The sequence below is a fragment of the Salmo salar genome, chromosome 20, assembly GCF_965601325.2.
Source record: "Salmo salar chromosome 20, fSalSal1, whole genome shotgun sequence".
Lineage (NCBI taxonomy): Eukaryota > Metazoa > Chordata > Actinopteri > Salmoniformes > Salmonidae > Salmo > Salmo salar.
The window spans coordinates 57,560,376-57,585,982 of NC_138310.1; the positions used below are offsets into that span (position 1 = coordinate 57,560,376).

The window sequence follows — 25,607 nt, forward strand, 5'->3', positions numbered from 1 at the left end:
CAAGCTCTGTCAGTTTGGATGTGGCGCGTCGCTGCACAACTATTTTCAGGTTTCTCCAGAGATGTTCGATGGAGTTCAAGTCCGGGCTCTGGCTAGGCCAGGACATTCAGAGACTTGTCCCGAAGCCACTCCTGCGTTGTCTTGGCTGTGTGCTTAGGGTCGTTGTCCTGTTGAAAGGTGAACCTTTGCCCCAGTCAGGTCATGAGCGATCTGGAGCAGGATTTCATCAAGGATCTCTCTGTGCTTTGCTCCGTTCATCTTTCCCTTGATCCTGATTAGTCTCCCAGTCCCTGCCACTGAAAAACATCCCCACAGCATGATGCTGCCACCACCATGCTTCACCGTAGGGATGGTGCCAGGTTTCCTCCTTCCTCTTTGGCATTCAGGCCAAAGAGTTCAATCTTGGTTTCATCAGACCAGAGAATCTTGTTTCTCCTGGTCTGAGAGTCTTTTAGGTGCCTTTTGGCAAACTCCAATCGGGCTGTTGTGCTTTTTACTGAGGAGTGGCTTCCGTCTGGCCACTCTACCGTAAAGGCCTGATTGATGGAGTGCTACAGCGATGGTTGTCCTTCTGGAAGGTTCTCCCATCTCTACAGAGCAACTCTGGAGCTCTGTCAGAGTGACCATCGGGTTCGTGTTCACCTCCCTGACCAAGGCCCTTCTCACCCGATTGCTCAGTTTGGCTGGGCGACCAGCTCTAGGAAAAGCCTTGGTAGTTCCAAACTTCTTCCATTTTAGAATGATGGAGGCCACTGTGTTCTTGGGGATCTTCAATGCTGCAGACATTTTTTGGTACCCTTCCCGAGATCTGTGCCTAAACATAGTCCTGTCTCGGAGCTCTGTGGATGATTTCTTTGACCTGTTTTCGCTTTGTCGTTATGGGGTATTGTGTGTAGATTGATGAGGAACATGTTTTATTTAATCCATTTTAGAAAATAAGGCTATAACGTAACAAAATGTGGAAAAAGTCAAGGGGTCTGAATACTTTCCGAATGCACTGTACTCGTATTCATCTGATCTAAAATGCAAAACTGATCCTATATTAGCATTAACACTCCTACTCTGGGATTAAGCCTGAAGGATGGTGTATAAAAGCTTGACCTAGTTCCATTCAAATAAATATTGGTGATGCTGTGATAATGCTTAGGCTAATTTGTTTTCCTAATGAGATTTTCTCCTCAATGACTCTTGCCGCTCAGACGACTTTTACAAGGGTTTTCGTTCGTCGGGAGCATCGGAAAATATCGTATCACAGGGGCCCCTGGGTTTTGATGTGTGAGCTGAGCATCTGCCAGACTGGGACGTGATTGGCCACGTGCTAAATACAGCATTCAAAGACCAATCTTGTTTATGAAGTAAAAGCTTCCTATTTTTCATTCCAGTTCTATGAGTAAAAACTGTGATTCTCTTTAAGATTAAAATAAGGATTTTGATTAATATAATGATAGTTGATAAAGGTACATTTTTTCGGTTATTGAAATTTTGAATTAGGCTCATTAAGCATATTTTCTTGAATGGAAAGAAAGGTTCTTCTGGTGTCATAAAGGTACCCCTGACTCTTGAATTTGATATGTTTGGTTGGCTTCCCTTCTCAGAGAATGCCTTCAGCAACAACTTCACAGAAGTTTGGTCATAGACAAGTATAGCTGACCCTGTAGCAGTAAACACAACATGCGTACAATGTTCTCGGGTTTGTGTGATCTAAGTCACCTAACCCTCCCTAAAGACAGAGGGCCCTGTATTAGTGGCCCCAGTGTTGTTGGTCCTCACTATTTAAAGCATCAGTCTGTCAGCAGAGACCGTTCTCACTGTGGCAACCAGTCCTCTCTTCATCTTTTCACACGTTGCTCAGCTATGCTAACTCTACCCTAACAGACAGGCCCTAAGGACCCCCATGCCTCTGGAGATGGCAGTAGAGGCAAACACATTTGCTTTAAATTCTCTCACACTTTAAATTCTCTAACACAAGGGAAAGGATTGGCCTCAAGGTTAGCTATTCTAAACAGTTACTAGGCCTATAGCTTTGGCTACTGTTGACTACTGTCTGTATTTGTTCAGGTTTTCAAGACCTTACCGTATTTGATTAAAGGTTCACAGTACTTCTCAGTGCAGTGCATCGATGACTTCATTTCAGTAGGAGTATTTGAGTTGTTTACTTACATTTACAATATGAAAACGCCGAGAAACCAGCGCTAAACCTATTTAATATGACATAAGCGTTTAGTAAAATGCAAAGGAGATGCAGGCTATGGAAACCCGATCCATGCCAGTAAACGGCACCGCTTGCATGTCTGCTCTGCTTTAATCAAGAACCACGAGTGATGGAGCCGGCCTCCAACACACAACGTCTGGGTCTGTGTGAAGAATTTGGCTGGAGACTTGCTCTCGTAAATGGGGTCCAAGGCATTGGTTAGGGAGATGCATAATTTTATAGACTGGAAACTGGGACAATCTAAGATGAAAATATTCACCCTTAGACAGAAGTCTGGAAAATCCACTCGAGGCCAGATTTGTGTCTTTTGTCTATACATGAAGCAAGCGCAATCTTCAGAGGAACTGCATCGAAGGAATGACTGAAAACCTAATCTCATTGAACAATATTCCTCATATATTGTCTGGTACAGTTGGTAAGAGTGTGGTGCTAGCAACGCCAAGGTCATAGGTTAAATTCCTGCAGGCAATCCAAAAACAGATACAAAACATTAAGTGCATACATTTTGTAAGTCTTTTTGGATAAAATCATCTTCTTAGTGACATGTTTTATATACTGTATAACCTCACACAGGGAACAGCAGCAACATTTTCTTTAGGCTTTGTGAATGACAGCAATTTCGTATGCGCAGATATGACCTCCACACAAACACTCCTCTCAGAAAAGTGAGTAATGACGTAAGCTTTAAATATAACACATTTCCCCATAAGGTGGTCTCACAGGGTGATGATATGCTTGTTTTGTTATGTGCAGTATCCTTCAGTCATCAGAGTACTCAAGGGACCATCTTAAGCCAAGGGAATCTGAGATCTGTTTTGCATGACATTGCTCTCAAATTTGTCCAGATGCATTCCCAAGGTGAGAAGAGGTGTTGACAAATAGGTGTCTGTGTCCTCTCCACTTCCTTCTTTGTATCATATCACCTGTACTGTTTTTCCATTCTATTTCATTTCCACCCTTTCGCCCCTGTCTTATCAGTTCAATAGAATTATAGTTTCCTATTTTTGGTAATTCTGGATCCCACTTCTGACACCTGTTGTTTTAGTTTAGTTTGTGAGACACGGGACTGTTGTCCCAGCATTGAATGTCACAGTCTTATTGGCATGACATAACAGTGATGATTAAACCTCCTAGTAGTCAAGTTGGATGAAGTAGCTTAACTTTGGTGCAACCTTTTGCCTGAGCTGAGCATAGTTGATAACATATTCCAGTGTGGAACATTTGCTCTCCAAGTCCAGAAAATACGTCATTCAGTATTTGGGTAATGCATCGACAGCGTCACCAGCAAGCCAAATATGACCCTTGACAGAATAGACAAAGTACAGGTGTTCCCTGCTGGAGTAGCACCTGAAATACCCTACAAGTCCGTCAGCACACTACCTTCTTTCTCAGGGCTTTGAATGGAGCACTTGTTCGTGGTGGAGGTGTGGCGGCTAATCGCTCTGCTGTACGTTTCACATCTTTAACCCTGTTCGGCTTCGCTCCCCTCCCTCCCCCTCTGCCTCGCTGCACCTGTCGTGCAATGACACAATTCTTTATTTTTATTCCTTGATTGGAATATGAATACTTTTCATAAACAATGTGAGCCGGGGGCCTCGGGGCCCGATGATAGCTTGATGAAGGAAGTGTAGACTGTGCGTTTTAAACTTGTCAACGGGAGTGTCCCCCCTCTCCCCGTTCCCTTTAGCCTTTGTTAATATCTGCCCTGGGACAGCCGTGGCGCTGCAGCCGTGGAGCTTTGCTTTCAGCCACAGTGATAGCATGTGGTTTGGCTTTAATTAAAGGAGTTTCAGTGTCTGCTTAATTTAGCAATGACTGCACATGTTCAGGGATGCAATGAGCCTTTGAACTCTCTGGTCAGACTTCCAGATTTAACGATGTCGTTGGCCTAATATGTCATGATAACTTTAAAATAGCAGTGTTGGTGTATTTTCAACACGCTAAACACACACTCACACATTATAATGATCACACTGCATTCTCTTATTTGTTAAATTGGAAAAGACACATTTAAGTGCCCTTATTTTCACAATGACACAATGCAGTGCTAAAGACAAATATGATCATCTCGGTAGGCTAATCGCATCTATATATTTCTGGATCCGTCTCTACTTGTTTATGTGTCTTCGACTCAGCCTGGCCTTCTTATTCCACTCCATCCTCCTGCCTTTAAAGACAGTGTCTGCACTCTGCTGAGGACGAGTCTGAGCACAGCTTGTACAGCCCGGCTCTCCAGCTCTGCTGCCATGTGTGGAGCAGATCCATGCGGTGAGATGTTTAACCATGTCAAATGGGTCATTTGCGCTGTAGTGTACAGCAGGGCTCCCCAACATGTTGAATCCACAGCCAACATCCATTTTCGGAGAGGAACGATGGAATGATGGGTCCTGCCAGTATACTGGTGGACAGGCCCGAAACGTTACAGATGTGTATTACTGTTACCCAATAGTTTGTTTGAATTATTTTTATTGAGAACTTAAAAAAACACCAGCTGTTTCATGGCAATGTTTTTCTGTTGGTGTCCTGGCTTGGATTCCGCCTTGTCCCAGAAGACACACTTTTTCTTCCTCTCAACTAAAATGTTTCATTAGCCGTCGTCGTTTTGGGGAGGTGTCAAAGCTGAATTTTTCATCAGGAGTTAACAAAGTATGAGGCCTTGTGCCTTGTTGTTCTTTAATGGTGAATGCTTTTCATTGACAGCCAGGACGAGTTCAGCTGTTCAGCCTAAATGATTGGCCCCAAATAGACATCCCTCCGAGATGGTGGTTTCTAACAGTGGTGCTGGTTATTTTCATTGCACAGAGGGTCTTTCTGTTCTTCGTACTCTGTGAGTTATGAGCTGTTCACCCAGCTGTGTCGGAGCGGTGGAGGAAGACCCCATTGCAGGCGCCCAGCTTTTGTTTGAGTCCACTGCACTGGTGGTCAGGCCATTCGTTTCCAGCAGATTTGACATAGCAGGGATGGAAAAGAGCCCTGTTATGTAACCCTATCACTCGTTGTTCTGTTGAGGAGGTGTGACATCCTGAACAGCCTTTTGTAACACGGCACCCTCTTCAACGGTGTGATCAAAATAATGAGCAATATCAGTGTTGAACTAGTACCCAATGGGAAGGCCATTGATGGAGGGAAGGTTCCCCGTGACTATGTTGCATTCAAGTCACCCACCACTGCTTAACGTCTTGGCTGGAGGAAAGTGTCCAGACACGCTCTATGGGTTCTAGTGATCTGCCAGGCAAGGATCAGGTCTTGGTGAGGTTTTTTTCTGCCAAAGCAAACGTTATGAAATGCATTGTTCTATCAACGCTGTATTCCCCCTAGTGCAGTCAGCTAGCTGTGTCTGGAGAATACTTGCAATTTAAAACATGCTAATATCGGACATATTGACTTCTGTTGGTTTTTGGTTCAAAAGTGCGAAAGTTAGCTGTTGGGGACAATGGCTAGGTAAGCAAATCCAAAGTGTGGATTGCGGTCTCATCTCGTCCTTCTTTCAGGGTCAGGAAACCATCTTAAGCCAATGCCTATGTAATTTTCTAATTTGAGTGATGTATCCCTTTAAGCTGCACCATTTAGTGGCATTCACCCCTGTGCACCTGACAGTGGACATCAAGGACATAATGGAGTCAACTCTGGTCAACACGGTCAGCCCAAAAGGGTCCAGGGGAGATATTGTTTGATTCCTGAAAAGTGCGCAACCAGCAACACGATCTGAGGCTGGGTAGAATTAGCCCTGATAAGCGATAAACACACTTGTCATAAACAGTCAGTGACATGAAGTCAGCGGTTGGCTAAAGCCTCTGTTCATACTTCAGCTATCCTTTTTCTTCCAACTGAGCTGCATGGGGACGACGTGCTCTATTACAACAAACCACAGGCATAGTTCTGTGACCTTTGGGTTCAAAAGAGTTGTTGGGTAATTTTAGTTCAAATGGAGGTCCTATCAATGCTCCTTTGACCAAAAATAGTAGTGTTCAGCTAAAAGCAATGCAGCCCAATGTCAACAACACGTGAATAGTTTCAGGCCGAACTTGACATTCTTTTATGCATACTAGCCTGACCGAGAGGCTAGTATTCATCATTACTGATTCCCGGCCAAGTATTCAGTCTATATTCACTTTAACTGTTGAATAAATTAGTTAAATTCCTTAGTTTAAGGTATTTTGATTGGGGCGCCTCTGGGCACTGATTGTAATTGCCTTCACTGGTATTTCATCTGAGTTACGATTTACAATAATGTGTTAGTTATAGCTCAGTAAAAGAGAGCCATGTGTATTGAAATGGTGGATTACCCCAGTAGGTTAAGCCAGGGTTTCCCAAAATCTCCCCTGGGCCCCCCTGGGTGCACGTTTTGGTTTTTGCCGTAGCATTACACAGCTGATTCAAATAATCAAAGCTTGATGATGGTGAGTTGGTAATTTGAATCAGCTGTGTAGTGCTAGGGCAAAAAACAGCTTATTAGAAAATGTTGCTAATTTATTAAAGATAAAAAACAGAAATACCTTATTTACATAAGTATTCAGACCCTTTGCGATGATACTCGAAGTTGAGCTCAGGTGCATCCTGTTTCCATTGATCATCCTTGAGATGTTTCTACAACTTGATTGGAGAGTCCACCTGTGGTAAATATAATTGATTGGACATGATTTGGAAAGACACACACCTGTCTATGTAATGTCCCACAGTTGACAGTTCATGTCAGTGCAAAAGCCAAGGCATGAGGTTGAAGGAATTGTCCGTAGAGCTCTGAGACAGGATTTTATCGAGGCACAGATCTGGGAAAGGGTACCAAAACATTTCTGCAGCATTGAAGGTCCCCAAGAACACAGTGGCCTCCATTATTCTTAAATGGAAAAAGTTTGGAACTACCAAGACTCTTCCTAGAGCTGGCCGCCTGTCCAAACTGAGCAATCGGGGGAGAAGAGCCTTGGTCAGGGAGGTGACCAAGAACCCGATGGTCACTCTGACAGAGCTCCAGAGTTCTTCTGTGGAGATGGGACAACCATCTCTACAGCACCACCAATCAGGCCTTTATGGTAGAGTGGCCAGACGGAAGCCACTCCTCAGTAAAAGGCACATGACAGCCCGCTTGGAGTTTGCCAAAAGGCACCTAAAAGACTCTCAGACCATGAGAAACAAGATTCTCTGGTCTGATGAAACCAAGATTGAACTATTTGTCCTGAATGCCAAGCGTCAAATCTGGAGGAAACCTGGCACCATCCCTATAGTGAAGCATGGAGGTGGCAGCATCACCTTCCAACAGGACAATGACCCTAAGCACACAGCCAAGACAATGCAGGAGTGGCTTCGGGACAAGTCTCTGAATGTCCTTGAGTGGCCAAGCCAGAGTCCGGACTTGAACCCGATCTAACATCTCTGGAGAGACCTGAAAAAAGCTGTGCAGCATCCAACCTGACAGAGCTTGAGAGGATCTGCAGAGAAGAATGGGAAAAACTCCCCAAAAACAGGTGTGCCAAGTTTGTAGCGTCATACCCAAGAAGATTCGAGGCTGTAATCGCTGCCAAAGGTACTTCAACATAGTACTTAGTAAAGGGTCTGAATACTTATGTAAATGTAATATTATTATTTATTTTTTACAAATTTGCAAAAATGTCTAAACCTGTGTTTGCTTTGTCATTATGGGGTATTGTGTGTAGATGGATGATAATGTTTTTTACATCCATTTTAGAATAAGACTGTAACCTAATAAAATGTGGAAAAAGTCAAGAGGTCTGAATACTTTCCGAATGCACTGTATTTATAGTTGCCCTGCCATAAAGTGTTTATGGCCTGACAGTTTGATTAGGCTATGTTTCTGAAAATGTCACTCGGGTTGATTAACATCTTGGATTTGATTATAGTTGTCTGCTGAGCTTTGAGGTACTATTTATTACTAAAAAAGATTGCCATTTTGAAACCTCAGTAAAGTGCAGTAACTGCAGTCGACTGTGGTATTATAGACGCAGTAATTGCAGAATAACTGCAGTATACTGCAGTTTAACTGCATTTATACTGCACTGTAACTGCAGTTATACTGCACTCCGACTGCAATGCACTCTGACAGCAATCTTTTTTCGTAAGGGTGGGATTTTGGCGAGTACAGCTCCTCTCCATCACCCTTTCTCCCTCTCGGTCCGTGCTTATCATGGGCTGGCGGTCGCTCATGACTCCTGGTATTCTTCTCGTCGTGTGCCGCTCCAACCGCAAGGAAATTCTGCCGAGTGATTTTCTTTTCAGGATGACATGTCACCTGCTGCCGTAAATTGCTCTTTCCTGGCAAGCCCCAACCCACAAGAGTAATTACTAACAGAGAGGAATACTGTCTGGCAGGTTCCCCCTCTCATTTCTCGTGTGAGAGACGTGTATTTCACCCAGACTGACTGGTCTGCTACTATGTCTTCTATAACCGCCTCATAGGCTGCATATATTCAATCACTCTCGTTTACTAATATCTATGGCAGTGAAGAGTTTGCGAATGAAAACAATGAAACAAGCTATTGGCAAAGTAACTCATCCGATCCATGTATGGTAATTGAGTGTTAGGATTTGGGTACTGGCTTGGCACCTATTGGAATGTTAGGTGTATAACTTTTTCCTTATACTTTCTTTGATTTCCACCCCATACTGTAGCAGTATCCAATCTTTATCAACTTTATGCCATTTGTTAGTAATTTAGTAGTATATTTTAGATGGACTGTAATGAGAAAATGATTGTGGTGCTTCTAATGGTAGCTATAATGCCATAGTCCTCTAGACCACAATCGTTGGTATAGAATTACATGCCATTTGTCACCAGAAATCGGTTCAATGGAGTCTGCCGTATGCTCAAGTGAATCAAAGAGGACAATTAGCAGGAAAAGGGCGATTTGAGATGGACGCTGGATAAATACATGGCCTCTAACTGTCCTGGATGCGATGCACTAGACTGTGAAATCAGCCTTTCTGCAAACCTGCCCCAGCCACACACGTGATCTGGTTTGGTAACGTCAGATGTCAGTATTTTGACCAGTCGGTGGAATGAGGCGCCACGATACTCCCAATAAAAACATCCCCCGACACGCGCACACACACACAGCTATGTCTTACTATATTTGTGAGGACTTTTTGGGGACCAACAATTAATTCCCATCAAAATCCAAAATCTGCCTGGAGTCTGGAGGCTGCCTGGAGGTCTCAGACACCTTTTGGATGCTAACTGGCTCAGCAGAGGTTTCAGTGGAACGTGTTAGCACAAGACCTGCATTCAAATAGTATTTGAAATCTTTCCAATACGTAAGCCGTGTTTGATTGAGCTCGCCTGGCGGAATGGGACCAATGAAATAGTCCTGAGAGTGCAAACCCCACCCATCTCGCACATTCCAGGCAGGCTTAAGCAAACAGTCAACGTATTTGAAATATTTCAAATACTATTTGAACCCAGGTATGGTAAGCACTAGCTCTCTGATGCGGCGCTCTCCTCACATACCCAGGCATGCCAGAATGATTAGGACACCAGACACCATACAAGGTTTTCAGAATAAAGACCACAGTGGAGATGGATCTATTTGAAGAGAAATGCACCCCAGCCGATCACACTCCTCCGTTCTTACCAGGAAGTCGGCTGTATTGAGTGGGGCTTGATTATCATGTGTTATTAACACTTCATAACAAAAACATTGGCTTATTTGGCCAACTACTAATTTTGTCCCATCCAAATGGCTTCCCACTCTTGGAGGTGGTTCCCTGTAAGTACAGCTCAAGTCTGCCACGTGGTTATTTTAATATCAACTCAGGAAGTGCATTCCATGAACAATCACAGTGGAGACTGCCATTATAACCAATTTAAGAAACTTAAAGAACTCTGGCAACAAGATGACTATAGTATTTTAATAGCTAGAACCATCAATTTATAGTCTATGGTTCTGTAATGAAAGTAATTCACAAAGGCTTCTGAATCTTTATTAGTATGTTGTTGTACCATCATTTTCTTGTTCATTTGGTCTTCTAACCTCTCTTGACCACTTGTGTGCAAAGAACAGAGGGAGATTGTTAAGGGATTTTGGATTGCATTGTGTGAGTTTTAATGAAATGCTCTCACTCTCTACTACACAATTCAGATTGAACGCAATTTGAAAAGCTTGCCTAATAGATCTACATAGAAGCACAGCATAGTGTGTTCTGTTGAGGTCAATAGGGGTTATTTGAGGTGTTCGACAAGCTATCAGTCTCATTCTGATGAGCACACTTTGCCGGCAGGCCAATGTGCAACCACACGTGTTCACAGAACTTCACACACAATATTCATCCCCGGTTTTTAACAGTCTGACGAGTCTCCCTCCCAAGGCATTGTCGGATCCAGAGGAGATTCATAGTATTGCCTCCCAAGCCCCTTTTGTGGGAGCTGCAGTGAACCCAGTAGTGTGTGTCTATAGTATGCCTGCAGTGCTAAAGACACTCTTCATAATGGCGCCACAGGCCCCAGCACTGCCACTGAATAGCCCCCACTCTGCTGTGTCATTATTTGTCAGCCCCCCAACCTCTATCCCTTATGAGGTTCTGCTGGGCCTGTAATTAACATGAGTCATTCAGCGGCAGACTTCCTGTAAGTCCTTTCCAATTTATAGACATTCAAGATGTTGGGTCATAAGAAAAAAATATGTGCTCTTTCCTGAGAGCTCTCAAGTGAAGAGGACACAGCTTTTTTATGGTGCGGGTGGCAACATCCTGACTGTTTATAAGTTGGAAATGATGCCTTCTGGTGCCCCTGTCCCACACACCCATCTTCACACAGAACTATCAGCCTTAGCTGTGCCTCTCTCTCTGTCCATCTGTCTCTTTCACTCGCTCTCACCGCCCCAGGCTCTGGACACACAGACAGTTAAGGACTTTCCTCACAGCAGACATCCACCAGGACTCGACAGACAGACCTCTCAAGAGCCCCTCGATGATGCGCCTTATTGCTCACAGGCCATCTGCCCAATGTTCTCCTCTTCGGAGATGTAAACTCTGGCTTGACTTTGATTAAGCCTGAGATCTCTCCTCTCGTACTTTACACAAACCTCTGATGTAGCCCTTGGCCTTGAGGGCCGAGACTAATTGAGACCCAGAGTAAAAATGTCTTGGCTTCACATTGATGTGCAGAGATGTTATCAGGGTTCAAATGCAGCCGCAGCGCCTCTTACTGAAGTAGAGGTGGTTTTGAGACCCAGAGTAAACAATTTCTTGGCTTCACATCGATGTCCAGAGATGTTATCAGAGTTTGAATGAAGCCGCAGCGCCTCTGACTCAAGTAGAGGTGCTTTTACCGGTGTTGAGGAAGGAAGGCGTCACGCAGATGACATGACATCCGTCTGTCGGAAGACATTTCTGTTCCTTTTTATCCTATCTCAAGCTCCTAATTTGTTTCTTTTTGTTTAGGGTTAAAGTTCCAAATAGATGTTTTGTGGATGTGTCATTAGCGCTCTGATACATGGAGAATGGCATTGTGTTTCAGGTGATTGGCAGTTAGCGGTGGCCTAGCCATACGATTTTCTATTGTCTTTGGACTAAGGAGTAGCATTCATTTTGTTGTTGCACGATATGGTAGTCTCTTTGGTCAGACATAATCCCCAGCTGTCCTCTCCAGCCAGTGTTGTTGGTCTGTACCTGAAGGCCATGTTCATTCATGAGGCTAGCTCTCATCTGACAGAGTTTGCAGCACAGCCCATCTGGAACCACTTTGGGGATGCAGCCGGCGGATAAAGACGGTGCTCTCGTGTAACCGACCGTATTGTAAATACGTGTTTATTTGTTTGTCTTTCAATCTTTATTACATCCGTGTGGTTGTGTTTAGTTTTGACAAAAAACAAGTCCTCCATTAAAGGGAAGCTTCGGGATTGAACTCGTGGATACTATTTTTATGTCTGTGTTCAGTATAAAGGAAGGTAGAGGTAGTTTTGTGAGCCAATGCTAACTAATGTTAGCGCAATGACTGGAAGTCTATCGGTATCTACTAACATGCTAGCAGATACCCATATACTTTAACTCATTGTGCTCATGCTAGTTAGCAACTTCCTTCAAACTGCATGCAGAGACATAAAAATGGTATCCACAAGTTCATCTGACTCTGGGGAAGTAGATAAAGGCTTATTGTCAAAATCCCAAAGTATCCCTTTAAGTCCCTTGGAATCTTTCCCTGAACCTTGGTTTAGGTGGTTGAGGAGAAATATGGTCTTGTTGTGTATGACAGGCTTTAGTATTGTTGATGCAAATGATTACTGTGAGCTAAAGCGGGCACGTTGCCCTGAGGAGGAACACTTTGTCTCAGTCCAGTGTGCCTCTGGGTTTGTGGAACAGTCTGTTAACATGTAATGAGTTGTTTAAAGGCTGGCTGCAGACCTCCATTCCCAGTTTGATTATTCTGCTAGCTAAATAGATTGATATAATTCAGATTTTTGACTGCCTAGGCATCTTGCTCTGTTTGGCACCAGCATTGTGTGAATTCAACTAGTAGTTGGCCTTTTTTGCTAAATTTCCCTGTGCACTTACACTGTACATCTGCATACACTAACACCTGCCATGCTTAAAATCCATCATTCTGACTTGTGTTGGATGTTTTGATTCTGGTAATTAACTCAACACAATTTTGAATCTTGAGTGAAGTGGAAATGTATCAGATATTGCTTAGGTCATCGAGCCAATTTAAGCGTTGTCGTAATTTAAACTGAAGTGTGATGCAGGATTTGGACGGGGTGTTTAATCCAACGGCTATTTTTAAATTAGTACTCTAATTCAGCTGTGCTGGAGTCTGACCTTAGAGAAAGTAGTCGTTTCATTTTCCCCATTTTTTTTAGCTCTGTAAAAACACTTTCATGTCCTCCTCCACATTATTGTTTGAAAAAGCGCTTTCACTATTGGCTACCGAGTGCCAAGTCCTTGTGTTATTTTCACCCAAGGTTTCAGAATAATAACTACAGTTTATGTGATTGGCACCGGAGGGTTTTACATGGATCACATGGAATGAGTGTTAAAGCCTGAATCCAGACAAGCCTCACATTTTAAACTGATTTGACAGGCTCACTGCCCACAGTCATGGCAGAATATCCCTAACAATAAAGCACAGGTTCTTCATTCTCAAGTGCTATAGTGCATTCTTCATGATGGACTTCTGAGTCCTTAAGTCCATTTTGATAATCATCCATGTCACAAACTCATTCCATGGTCTGCGGGTTTTCGCTCCTCCCTTGTACTTGATCGATGAATTAAGGTCACTAATTAGTAAGGAACTCACCTCACATGGTTGTCCATGTCTTAATTGAATGGAAAAACCAAAAACAAGCGGACACTAGGCCCTCCATGGAACGAGTTTGACACCTGGTCTACATCAAAAACAAGAAGATGCTTTTCCATACATTTTTCATCAACCCTGTGTGTATCAAGGTATTAAATGTAGGTGAGAGAGTGGTCTACTGCTTCTTCAACTATCATGTCACTTAGAAGCAGCTAGGGAGTTCCACCAAGGGTTCCAGTGAGAAGAAATGACAATCAACTAGCAGAGCCAATATGCTCCAAATCTGTTGATATTAAAGGGTTCCTCCCAGCATGTGCATCACGGTCTGTCTCTGTCTGTCACAGACGATGAATTAACTGTCTTTCTCACTCCCCTTTCCATTGCCTACCCGAACAACTCTGCGTCTCGGGCTGTCACTTTTTCCGAGCGAATTTCACATGTCAATTAGGCACTTTTCCAAATGGAATATAGTTATCACGTTGATGTTTTTGCAGTGTCAGAAGAAATCAAAGCACCTATTAGAATTTGAAACGGGGTTGTTTAAACATGGCTGGCTGCAGGGAGAGCGTAGTAACCCTTTTTTTCCATTCTTTCTGAGGTGGAGAAATGTATTCCCTGCTAATGCTGCGTGTCCCTGTCAAAGCCGCTGCCAGTCAAAATGGGCTGCACTTCATAAACTGAACACCGGGTCAGTAGTACGAAATAAAATGTACTACTGTTGATTCCAAACAACTCGCTTTTTAGTTCCATCACCCTACATTAGCTGTGGTCCAACGTCAGCCCTTAAATGGTTTGTCTGGACAAGTGCAGCTTTTGTCTTCTTGTTATCCCAGAGAGGCCAGCATTCCATCCACCGATGCTAATGTTGAGAGGCTGGTTAGCTATTGCACTTTGTGTTGCATCATTTTCATCAATGATACTGTAATATGTACTGTACTGTATACCATATTTAGATAGTATGTGGTGGTGGGAATTCACGGGTGCTATTCATCGATATATCAAGATGCCTGATCTTTTCCAGAGTCAACATCACCCTATGTGAAACATACCATTCTTTAGTAGGCTTACTTCTTAGGTTGGTTTCCCTGCATCGTTACTCACAGCAGGAGACCTTCACCGGGTGCACCAAGTTAGGGGGAGGTCATTTCAATGTGAACATGACGTACTCTGATGCTGACTGTGAAAGACATCGCAGCTTATCAAAGAGTGCTAGGCCCTGCTGGGAGTGTTTCCAGGGCCTCCGTGTTTCCTGATGAAATAGTGCAGTCGGTCTGCTATAAACCTCCCTAGTGACTGGGTAGGAGGAGCTGGAGTGACTGCTGCTTCCCCAAGACATAAACCACGGCCGCATGTCAGACCAGATCCAGACCGGCCCTCCCAGGACATTATAGACGGGGGAGACTTGGGAGGTTCCCAATGCTTTAAGAAGGATCTGCCGAAAAGTCCAAAGATTTTCCCAAATTAGGGAAAAAAGAAAGCACTTTTTTAATGTTTGTCTGGAAGAGAGTATGTTTGGTCTCGGCAGCTCGTGCTCACGTGCTTGTGTTCTCGACTCGTCTCTGCTGTTCTGTCGTCGTAAGCGACCATGATTTTGGCTAATGCGCTTGTCTCCGGTCGGTATGTGGCGTTGAATGGACACTCATCATTGTCCACATTCCGAGTTTTTAATGAGGGTTTTAAAATAAACCAGTAAATCTTCAGAGGCATGAAGAGTAGGAGATCCGTGGCAAAAAAACATGCAATGTCCACTTCCCAGAATTCATAGCTGCTCTGTGAGACATGGCAGTTTCTTCAGTCAAGCACAAGTATTGAGTTCAATATGCATCAAATTTTAGGACGGAATCCATATGACTTGTGTCACATAAGTTGTATTTTCTCATTAGAACTCCTAGTCATTGTTATTTGTTAGTTGAACTCCGAAGTAGACTCTCATTGGAACGTATTTTTAATATCAATTTATCCTCTCTCCCTCCAAAGCATACAACATACTGTATGTGCAAAGATAATAATTGCTCACATCAATCTTGAGAGAGTTTCTTAGCAGGCAGTCCTTCATAGGCTTTTATAGTATCTCACAGTCCCACATCATCCACACGGATGTCATCATGTATTGGTTTGGTAAGCCAGCCTCGCTGTTATGAAACATACTAACAATGACAGGGTATAAGATAGTCAGAACAAAAACGAGATCCACGTTTTCTCAGAACCGTCCATGTCCTTCAGCAGTGTAATGAAAAAACCTGTAATGAAATAACTAAATTAAGGGCCTTGAAATGTGCCATGAACCATATTTTTGTGGATTTTTCAGTATTATGTAACATCTGCAGAGTGTTATTCATTGATTTTGATCAAGTCTCTCATCCAATTGAATACAGTCTGGATACAAACTATTTTTGTGTACACTGTTTGCGTAAGCCCTACTCAAGAGACCAACAGCAAACCATCTCTCCCTGTGTGTGTATGACTGTAAACACACCGATCATTTTACAAGCATGGCACGTTCTTTGGACGACTTTAGTTTGGTTGATTAATACCATCTACTGCATTTCTGTAAGGCTATTGGAATGTGGTACGGCCATTACCTTGTGCTCAAAATACCTCTGCACATGTGGATGGGGGTTGTTGCGTTCTGTGCCTTTATGCTGTAAGACAGTGTGGAGTGCACCCTATTGTTTGTGTGTGTGTCATACTGTCTCTTTAATGTAGAGGTCGACCGATTATGATTTTTCAACACCGATTCCGATTATTGGAGGACCAAAAAAACCGATACCGATTAATCGGCCGATTTAAAAGAAAAAGGAGAAAAAAAATGGACAATTACAACAATACTGAATGAACACTTATTTTAACTTAATATAATACATAAATACTAACAATTTTGCCTCAAATAAATAATGAAACATGTTCAATTTGGTTTAAATAATGCAAAAACAAAGTGTTGGAGAAGAAAGTAAAAGTGCAATATGTGCCATGTAAAAAAGCTCATGTTTAAGTTCCTTGCTCAGAACATGAGAACATATGAAAGCTGGTGGTTCCTTTTAACATGAGTCTTCAATATTCCCAGGTAAGAAGTTTTAGGTTGTAGTTATTATAGGAATTATAGGACTATTTCTCTCTATACGATTTGTATTTCATATACCTTTGACTATTGGATGTTCTTATAGACACTTTAGTATTGCCAGTGTAACAGTATAGCTTCCGTCCCTCTCCTCGCTCCTACCTGGGCTCAAACCAGGAACACATCGACAACAGCCACCCTCGAAGCAGCGTTACCCATGCAGAGCAAGGGGAACAGCTACTCCAAGTCTCAGAGCGAGTGACGTTTGAAACGCTATTAGCACGCATCCGCTAACTAGCTAGCCATTTCACATCGGTTACACCAGCCTAATCTTGGGAGTTGATAGGCTTGAAGTCATAAACAGCGCAATGCTTGAAGAATTGCGAAGGGCTGCTGGCAAAACGCACGAAAGTGCTGTTTGAATGAATGCTTACGAGCCTGCTGGTGCCTACCACCGCTCAGTCAGACTGCTCTATCAAATATCAAATCATAGACTTAATTATAATATAATAAACACACAGAAATACGAGCCTTAGGTCATTAATATGGTCGAATCCGGAAACTATCATCTCGAAAACAAAACGTTTATTTTTTCAGTGAAATACGGAACCGTTCTGTATTTTATCTAACGGGTGGCATCCCTAAGTCTAAATATTCCTGTTACATTGCACAACCTTCAATGTTATGTCATAATTACGTAAAATTCTGGCAAATTAGTTTGCAACGAGCCAGGCGGCCCAAACTGTTGCATATACCCTGACTCTGCGTGCAATGAACGCAAGAGAACTGACACAATTTCACCTGTTTAATATTGCCTGCTAACGTGGATTTCTTTTAGCTAAATATGCAGGTTTAAAAATATATACTTGTGTATTGATTTTAAGAAAGGCATTGATGTTTATGGTTAGGTACAGTCGTGCAACGATTGTGCTTTTTTTGCAAATGCGCTTTTGTTAAATCATCCCCCGTTTGGCGAAGTTGGCTGTCTTTGTTAGGAAGAAATAGTCTTCACACAGTTCGCAACGAGCCAGGCGGCCCAAACTGCTGCATATTCCCTGACTACTTGCACGGAACGCAAGAGAAGTGACAATTTCCTTAGTTAAAAGAAAGTCATGTTAGCAGGCAATATTAACTAAATATGCAGGTTTAAAAATATATACTTGTGTATTGATTTTAAGAAATGGTTAGGTACACGTTGGAGCAACGACAGTCCTTTTTCGCAAATGCGCACCGCATCAATTATATGCAGCTCAGGACAGGCTAGATAAACTAGTAATATCATCAACCATGTGTAGTTAACTAGTGATTATGATTGGTTGATTGTTTTTTTATAAGATAAGTTTAATGCTAGCTAGCAACTTACTTTGGCTTCTTACTGCATTCGCGTAACAGGCAGGCTCCTCGTGGAGTGCAATGTAAAGCAGGTGGTTAGAGCGTTGGACTAGTTAACCATAAGGTTGCAAGATTGAATCCCCAAGCTGACAAGGTAAAAATCTGTCGTTCTGCCCCTGAACAAGGCAGTTAACCCACCGTTCCTAGGCCGTCATTGAAAATAAGAATGTGTTCTTAACTGACTTGCCTAGTAAAAAATATTATAAAAAAATGAAAAAAAATCGGCAAATCAGTGGCCATAAATACCGATTACCGATTGTTATGAAAACTTGAAAAATCGGCACCAATTAATCAGCCATTCCGATTAATCGGTCGACCTCTACTTCAATGTATTTTTTGCGAACAGGTTTTAATCTTGTTGGGAGTAAAATGTCCTCTCCATGTGACAGCATTGTCATACACAAGTCTTCATTTGTTTGTGGACTGTTTACCTTGTCAGAAGTAAATTGTAGGGATGCACGATATATCGGTGAATATATCGGAATCGGCCGATATTAGCTAAAAATGCCAACATCGGTATCGGCCCGATGTCTAGTTAACGCCGATGTTAAAAACCGATGTCAAAGCTACCGTATATATAAAGTAGGTACATAACTTAATGACACTACGTAAAATTTTGCGCTACAATTGCAACAGCATTCCTAACCTAGCCCACACGATGTCTGCTGTGTGGCTAAAGCAGTCAACAAGTCGAGCAGTCATTTGAAAGAGTAACAAAATTTAATCGAGACAACTCAAAGGCGAAATCCATTAAAGCCAAGATAATGGAATTCATTGCCCTTGACAATCAACCATTCTCTGTCATGGGTGATGTTGGCTTTCGCCAAGTGCGCTATTTTTCAGATGTTGCCCTATCGGAGTTACACAGTAATAGTGCCACTGCTATTAGCTTCACGACATTCACATCGTTTGGTTCTTTGCGTGTAAAAAAATTATACAGTAGCACTGTCAAAGCTGTACAAAAAAAGTATGCAAACAAGCAAACACCGGCCACGAACGATGTGTTTACAATACCGCGTTGGTAATATTTGTTTGACCGCAACTTCTGGGGTAGCTAGCTAGCTTTAGCTTGGTACCTAGCTAGCACCAATACAACCAGCCTGAAAACAACGAACAGTAGAAACTGCAATCATTTTCATTATTCTTAGCAATGATTTACGAATCCTTGTAAGTATTAGCTAGGTTGCCACTTGTTGTTCGGCTAATTGATATTGAACTTCAGTTCATGAAAATAAATAGCTAGCCAGCTACTTAACCCTGTTGCCCAAAGATAACGTTATAAGCAGCCAGCTAGCTTCATCTGGCTAGTGAGGGTCGACCGGCCCGGATTATGTGTTGTAAAGCTAGCCACAATAAGGATTAGGCACAATAGTCGAATTTGCAGTGTGCCTTCAAAATAAAAGTGTCATTGACAGTGATGCAAATGAATACAAATAGTAGAATTATGCCATACTTTTATTTTGAAGGCTAACCGCAAAGTCCACTATTGTGGCTAATCCTTATTGTCGCTAGCTTCACATAGATGGGTCCGACCATTATTATTCAAATAAGAACTGTCTTATAAATTAGGGTTATTTCAGATGATGACACCTAACTACATAGTTAGCTAGATACTGAAACAGATTATTTTGTGTTATTTGACACGTCAAATAGTGTTATTTGACGTGTATCTTTTTTGACGCGCAAAGACCCAAATGGCGTTCCATAGAAATCCTGGTTGAGAATGAAATGACTGAACAAATGAACAACGAAACAGCACAGCAAGTGAGTGAAAGAAATAGGTTTTGATGATGTTTTACTGGTAATGGGGACATATGTAAATGCCAACAAAATAACTTTTTGGTTAGTGTGGTGTGTGTCTGTGTGTGTTTAACCTTTATTTAACTAGGCAAGTCAGTTACGAACAAATTCTTATTTGTGCGCTGCCCTATGGGACTCCCAATCACGGCCGGATGTGATACAGCCTGGATTCGAACCAGGGACTGTAGTGACGCCTGTTGCACTGAGATGCAGTGCCTTAGACCGCTGCGTCCGTGTGTGTTAACTATTTAACTGTACTAGAATGTATAAAAGGCCGCAAAAAATGTTAATATCGGTTATCGGTATCATTCTTTTGGGGGGGGGGGGGCAAGTAAAATATCGGGTATTGGCCAAAATGTAATGTCGGTGCATCACTAGTAAGTTGATATTTCAACTAAAGAAACTGTGATGACATTTATGACAGATGTGGAGGTCCTGGGCTGGCGTGGTTACGCGGGTTCTGCGGTTGTGGGGCCGGTTGGATGTACTGCCAAATTCTTTAAAACAACATTGGAGGCGGCTTATGGTAGAGAAATTAACATTAAGTTCCCTGGCAATAGCTCTGTTAGCCGTTCCTGCAGTCAGCATGCCAATTATATGGTCCCTCAAAACTTGAGACATCTGTGGCATTGTGTTGTGTGACAAAACGGCACATTTTAGAGTGGCCTTTTTATTGGCCCCAGCACAAGGTGCACCTGTGTAATGATCATGCTGTTTAATCATCTTCTTGATATGGAACATCTATCAGGTGGATGGATGATCTTGGCAAAGGAGAAATGCTCACTAACAGGGATGTAAACAAATTTGTACACAAAATTTGAGAGAAATAAGCTTTTTATGCATATGGAACATTTCTGGGATTTTTTATTTCAGCTCATGAAAAATGGGACCAACACTTTACATGTTGTGTTCATATTTTTGTTCAATATATCTACAGTATGTTGTCCTGATCACATCCCTGATGTGTGTGTTGTCTGTCACTTGCAGTTGGCTTAACGTGAGCGTGGCTAACCTGACCTGTACCCAGTATTGGGTGATCTACCTGCGGGTGCTGCAGGAGGCGGTGTGGCTGGGGGGCAGCCTACCAGCCCAGCCCAGTCCCACCCGGCGCACAGCCACCAACAGAAGGAGGACACCAAGCAGCAATCCCTGCACTGCGTCATGAAACTACTACCAGGCAAGTGATTACTAATAACGAAGAGGCAGGCTCATGTTCATTAGGCACCAAATGGAAGAAAATGGACTGAAACCGGGAGGGATTATGGACATGTTCAATAAGAAATGCAAATTTTAGTTTTTACGTTCAAATGTACTATTTTATGAACATTACAAATAAACAGGACCCAGGACTTTATCCTGACCTTGTGACCTGACCATGAAAAATAAACTAGGTTATAACTTTGGTCCATTACAGCAAATGATCAGGAAAAACTCCTGGCCCATACTCACTCATTCCTATCTACCTCTGCAAACATACAATACATTTGTATTACGGTAGTTTATATTGCTTATGTGCAATACAATGGCATTTCATGTAAATTCAATTTTGTAAACTAACTGATTTTTCTAAGAAGCCATTTCAGGGTCTGCTGGTCTTACTTTATCCAACTAGCTATGTTTTTATTTAATATATTTTTGGTGACCTTGGCTGTTCTGAATTCTCTGTGGAGTCCTATATGGCCTCTCAGTTCTATATTTGTACTCTTCTGTGTTTACAGATCTGCTCTCAGGAATGCTGGGCTCGGACAAATACAGACTAAGCTGGCAGACTAAGCTGGAATCTCTGCAGAACCCTTACATAAACAGGTGACCACACACAAAAAAACAAAGTCATATACACTACGTCACCTGCCTGTCTGTCTGGCTATGATTTAAAGAGTCTGACATCATGGTCTTACAATAGATTATGAAGGAACATGACATGAGGAGTTGATAAAGGGTTCTAAAGCTAAGTGATGAGCTGGTTGTGAATCAGTGGGCATCAGCCAAGCTTTATAGTGTGTTCCATATAATATACCTCTTTCCAGACACGTTTCCATTGGGTCAAGCTGATGATTTATACATTGCCAGCCCTTTGTTCTTAAGATGCATCAGTTTTGATTATAGCAGCATGCATCACCCTAATCTTCTTATTGAAATGTTCAAATAAGGTGTGTGTGCGTAAGGTACAGTATAATATATTTACGACTCAACTAAGTCCCTGTAGTGTTTGAAACATGCTGTTAGAATCAAGAGAGTTGTCTCATGAATTTTCATCACTGGAACGAAGAACACGGCCAATTGTAAGGATTCCATTGCTGAAGTAATTTGGCTCGTTGAACCTCGTAGGAGCTTAGGTTTTGGTCCTCTTGGGCTGTATGCTTTCGCCTAAATCACGTCTTGATGTGAATGGGGGAAATTGCAACAAAATTGCAGAAATATCAGGTTGTGATTTGGCCCATTGTAAAAGTCGCAAGCCCCAAATTACGAAGTTTTCAACATTTTAAACAAACTTAAAATGTCCACCTGTAACTGGCGATAGTTAAATGGTGGATACTTTTGAAGATAGGAAATGTTGGAGAGTTGATTTCTGGGAGACCCCTGACCTTTAACCTGTGACTCTTACCCTGTACAGACACCTGGTCTACTGTATCTGGGACCTTTTCCTCAAGTTCCTCGTCCCTGAAAGTCTCTCCAAAAACGCAGAGAAACTACCACCATGAAAGTCATGGGAGCGATACTGGGGTATACACACGTTTAATCAACTGTCAGTGAATAGTCCTCGATGAAAGTCCAGCCTAATGTATCTGGATAAATTCCATTATTCATGTGTCCCCACCTTTAACTCTGACATTTTGGACCCGAGGTCATCTGGGTCTGTCTCTGATTTAGTCCATAACATTTGTGGGTCTCAAACATCGGCCACACGTCCGGAGCAGCTTTGATTACCCAACACCTGTTTTCTGTTTGATCAGAATACGTGTCTGATCTCCAAAAGCCCAAACACACGTACGTGTGGGAAAAGCCGCCTTCCCAAACTTCCCAAATCCATCCTTTTTCCTGCTTCCTAAAGCCTCCAGCTTTGGACCAAACTCATTTCAGATTGACTCCACACCAACATGATCCCTTGTGGTCTTTCCGTATTCTATTGTGGAAGTCTAATTAGATTGTTTCCCCACGTTAGGCTTACTGTGTCGTGCTTTGTCCTTTCGGGATGACTTGCCTATGTGTTCCCCGTTATATGCCGCTATTCCTTTTGATCCCCTTGGCTCTACACCAAGCTGCACATGTGCTGTGTTGCATTAATACTGTACTCCCTTACTCCTGAGGCCTGGCTCGTACTGATATGGTCCACTGACATGTTTCTGTTAAAGTGGTCACTCACACGTTTTGAACTTATGATGAAGGCCACTGCACTTTAAAGCGCTTGATAGCCACTTTTCCCATGGGCCTAACATGGTTGTTTTAAATAATATATTCTACAAGTACATGCAATTTTCAGTGGTCTCTCTGCTACTTTTTAAAATTTTGATACATTTTACAAGTACCACCAACACAGTGAATGGGAAAATGAATTCAAAGGGAACTCCCTCTGCTGGTGATTTGCTGAATGTGCAATCATACTGGAGGGCTGTGATTGGTTAATGGCCTATAATGTAAATTTCGATGTATAGCGTTTATAATTTCTTTCAAAGTAGCAGAGAGCCCACTCTGGAAATGTGATGTTTTTGAAGAGTATATTGTTTCAAACAATATGTTTAAAAATAAGCTAAATCAAAAAGGGCACTTTTGAGATATTAATAATATTATTGTTAATGTTAAATCAATTAATGTGAAAAACTGTATTTCAGATTATAGCCATAATGAACATTTCAGAGGCGTACAAAGGAGTATGATGACACCATGATGTCTGTACCATGTACCGTTTACGGATCATAGGGTCTTACAGGAGGCATGTATAGGTAGGTCTAAAAAGGGCCTAAAAGGGACACTTTCATCATGATTTTCTCAAAAAAGCATGTTACACATCCTTCCTCTCAATTCAGATTTTATGTGAGAATTGCCAGAACAATCTGAGATGCACAAAATATTTTTGGGCCATGCTGATGTGTAATCGCCTAACTATACCTAACCTATGTCTTTGAAACTGGCATAAAGACTTCTCAACATTGAATGAAACAAGATGTTCACCGTGTTTAACAATCCCCACTCTTACTGATGCTTATTAATGCCTTTAACTGTGTACGGTAGGTCTGATGCCAGGTAAAGCTCATGCAGGCAGCATAGTAGCATAAATCTCATGTCAGAGGTCCAATATGTCCAACACAATCTGTTGCACTCATCTTTGTCTTAAAATAAGATATGTAATTCTTTATTCCTGTATTCTTGTTAACGTGATTGACTTATTTGATTGTGTCTAACTTATTTATTCGATTGTAATAATGCTTTCTGTGAAAATGTATATTGATCAAAAATAATGAGAGGGATACCAGTAGTACTGAAGAGAAGGAAATTAATACCTGTAGGAAATGCTTTTAAATTGCCTTAAACATGGCTGGAAGAGGTCTCGTCTGTCTTTACTATGTAGTCTGTGGACATGCCTTTTGTATATCGTGTCACAAAGTAGTAGCAAACCCCAGTGACAAGGTGGGTTCTGATGTTGTGCTGAATGTTGTGTACTGTGATGTTTATTCCCTCCTGAACACATTCTTAGCTGTTACCTCTGTTCCTGTTGAATCCTTTGTGATGAACATTAGGGTTAGCTTGCATTCTGCAAGACCATTGTCCTGTCCTCAAATGTATCACGTCACATGAAATGTTCATGTTCAACACGTAACTCATTTAACAAGATTGTGAGTGCTGTTCTCGCATGGAACACACAGCAAATCTGAAAGTTTGTTACATGGCTTTTGTTACAATTTTTGTTGTTGTTGTGTCAAATGATATTATGTCCTCTGTATGGTGCCATTATAGACACAATATGTTTACCCTCATGATAAAAATAAGTGATCAGTGATTAACTAACTTACAGAAGAGGTATTGTTTGTCATTTGTTTGGTTTCTCGTCAGAAGGGTTCTGCTTGCAATGGCTACTAGCTGCTATTTCATTGAAGTCTTGCCATTTCTCACTAACTTCCGTTCTGTCAACACCAAAGCGCTTCCTCAATTGTATTTTCTCGATTCCTCTTGTCCTCTCTCCTTGCCTCCTCAAAACACATTGGAGGAGAAGGTCAGAGGGGAGGGAGCTAGGAATCGAGAAAATACAATTTACCACTTAATTACGTGTCTGATTTGACATTACAATCCCAATTCAGTTTACACCAGTCAGACTTTGGGTGCCATTTTACATATTAATGCTTTGAATGTGACTCTTTGTAACTCTGTCAGTGTGGACATAACTGGACTCACAAGATTTTACATTTGCTGGTGTTGATAATTTCCAAAACCAATAAAATGACCAAAAGTCGATTAGTGTACATCATTTGTTGTTCAATTATTATCAAACTAAGCTTTAAAAAATGTATACGTTTGATGAAGAGCCTTTATAATGTCTTATTACAAGGCTAGTTATATGTTATGTCTCTCTACGTAGCAGATTTGCCTCAATGACACAAAATGGTTGTTAATCATTTGAATCGTTATGAGAAGACTTTTATAAAGTGGTCACGCATGTTTATGACGACAACTCTACAATGCATTTAAACCACATCCCAATGCATTCTATTTCTTAGCGTCGGCTAAAGTGCTATCAACATTTAACATGAATGCAAACGTATTTTCTCCAGACCATAACAGTGAGGTCATTGAGGCTGAGGCCCAGTAGTTTGTTTTGATTTGAGCGTTTCATTGGCTAAATCATTTACAACTCATAGCCATGTAGCCAGCATGGCCCCATTAAGAAGAGCCAGAATGTGTTCATGACT

At 42.0% G+C, this 25,607-nt stretch overlaps 1 pseudogene across 1 annotated transcript in view; it reads left to right on the plus strand.

Annotated features, from left to right (window-relative positions):
* Positions 1-25,150, plus strand: part of LOC106580928 (sorting nexin-19 pseudogene) — a 38,047-nt pseudogene extending 12,897 nt beyond the window's left edge. Inside the window, exons 3-4 of the transcript XR_014381893.1 lie at positions 20,692-20,881; positions 21,423-25,150. The product of XR_014381893.1 is annotated as a sorting nexin-19 pseudogene (transcript). The remainder of the gene's footprint in view (positions 1-20,691; positions 20,882-21,422) is intronic.
* The last annotated feature ends 457 nt before the right edge of the window (positions 25,151-25,607 follow it).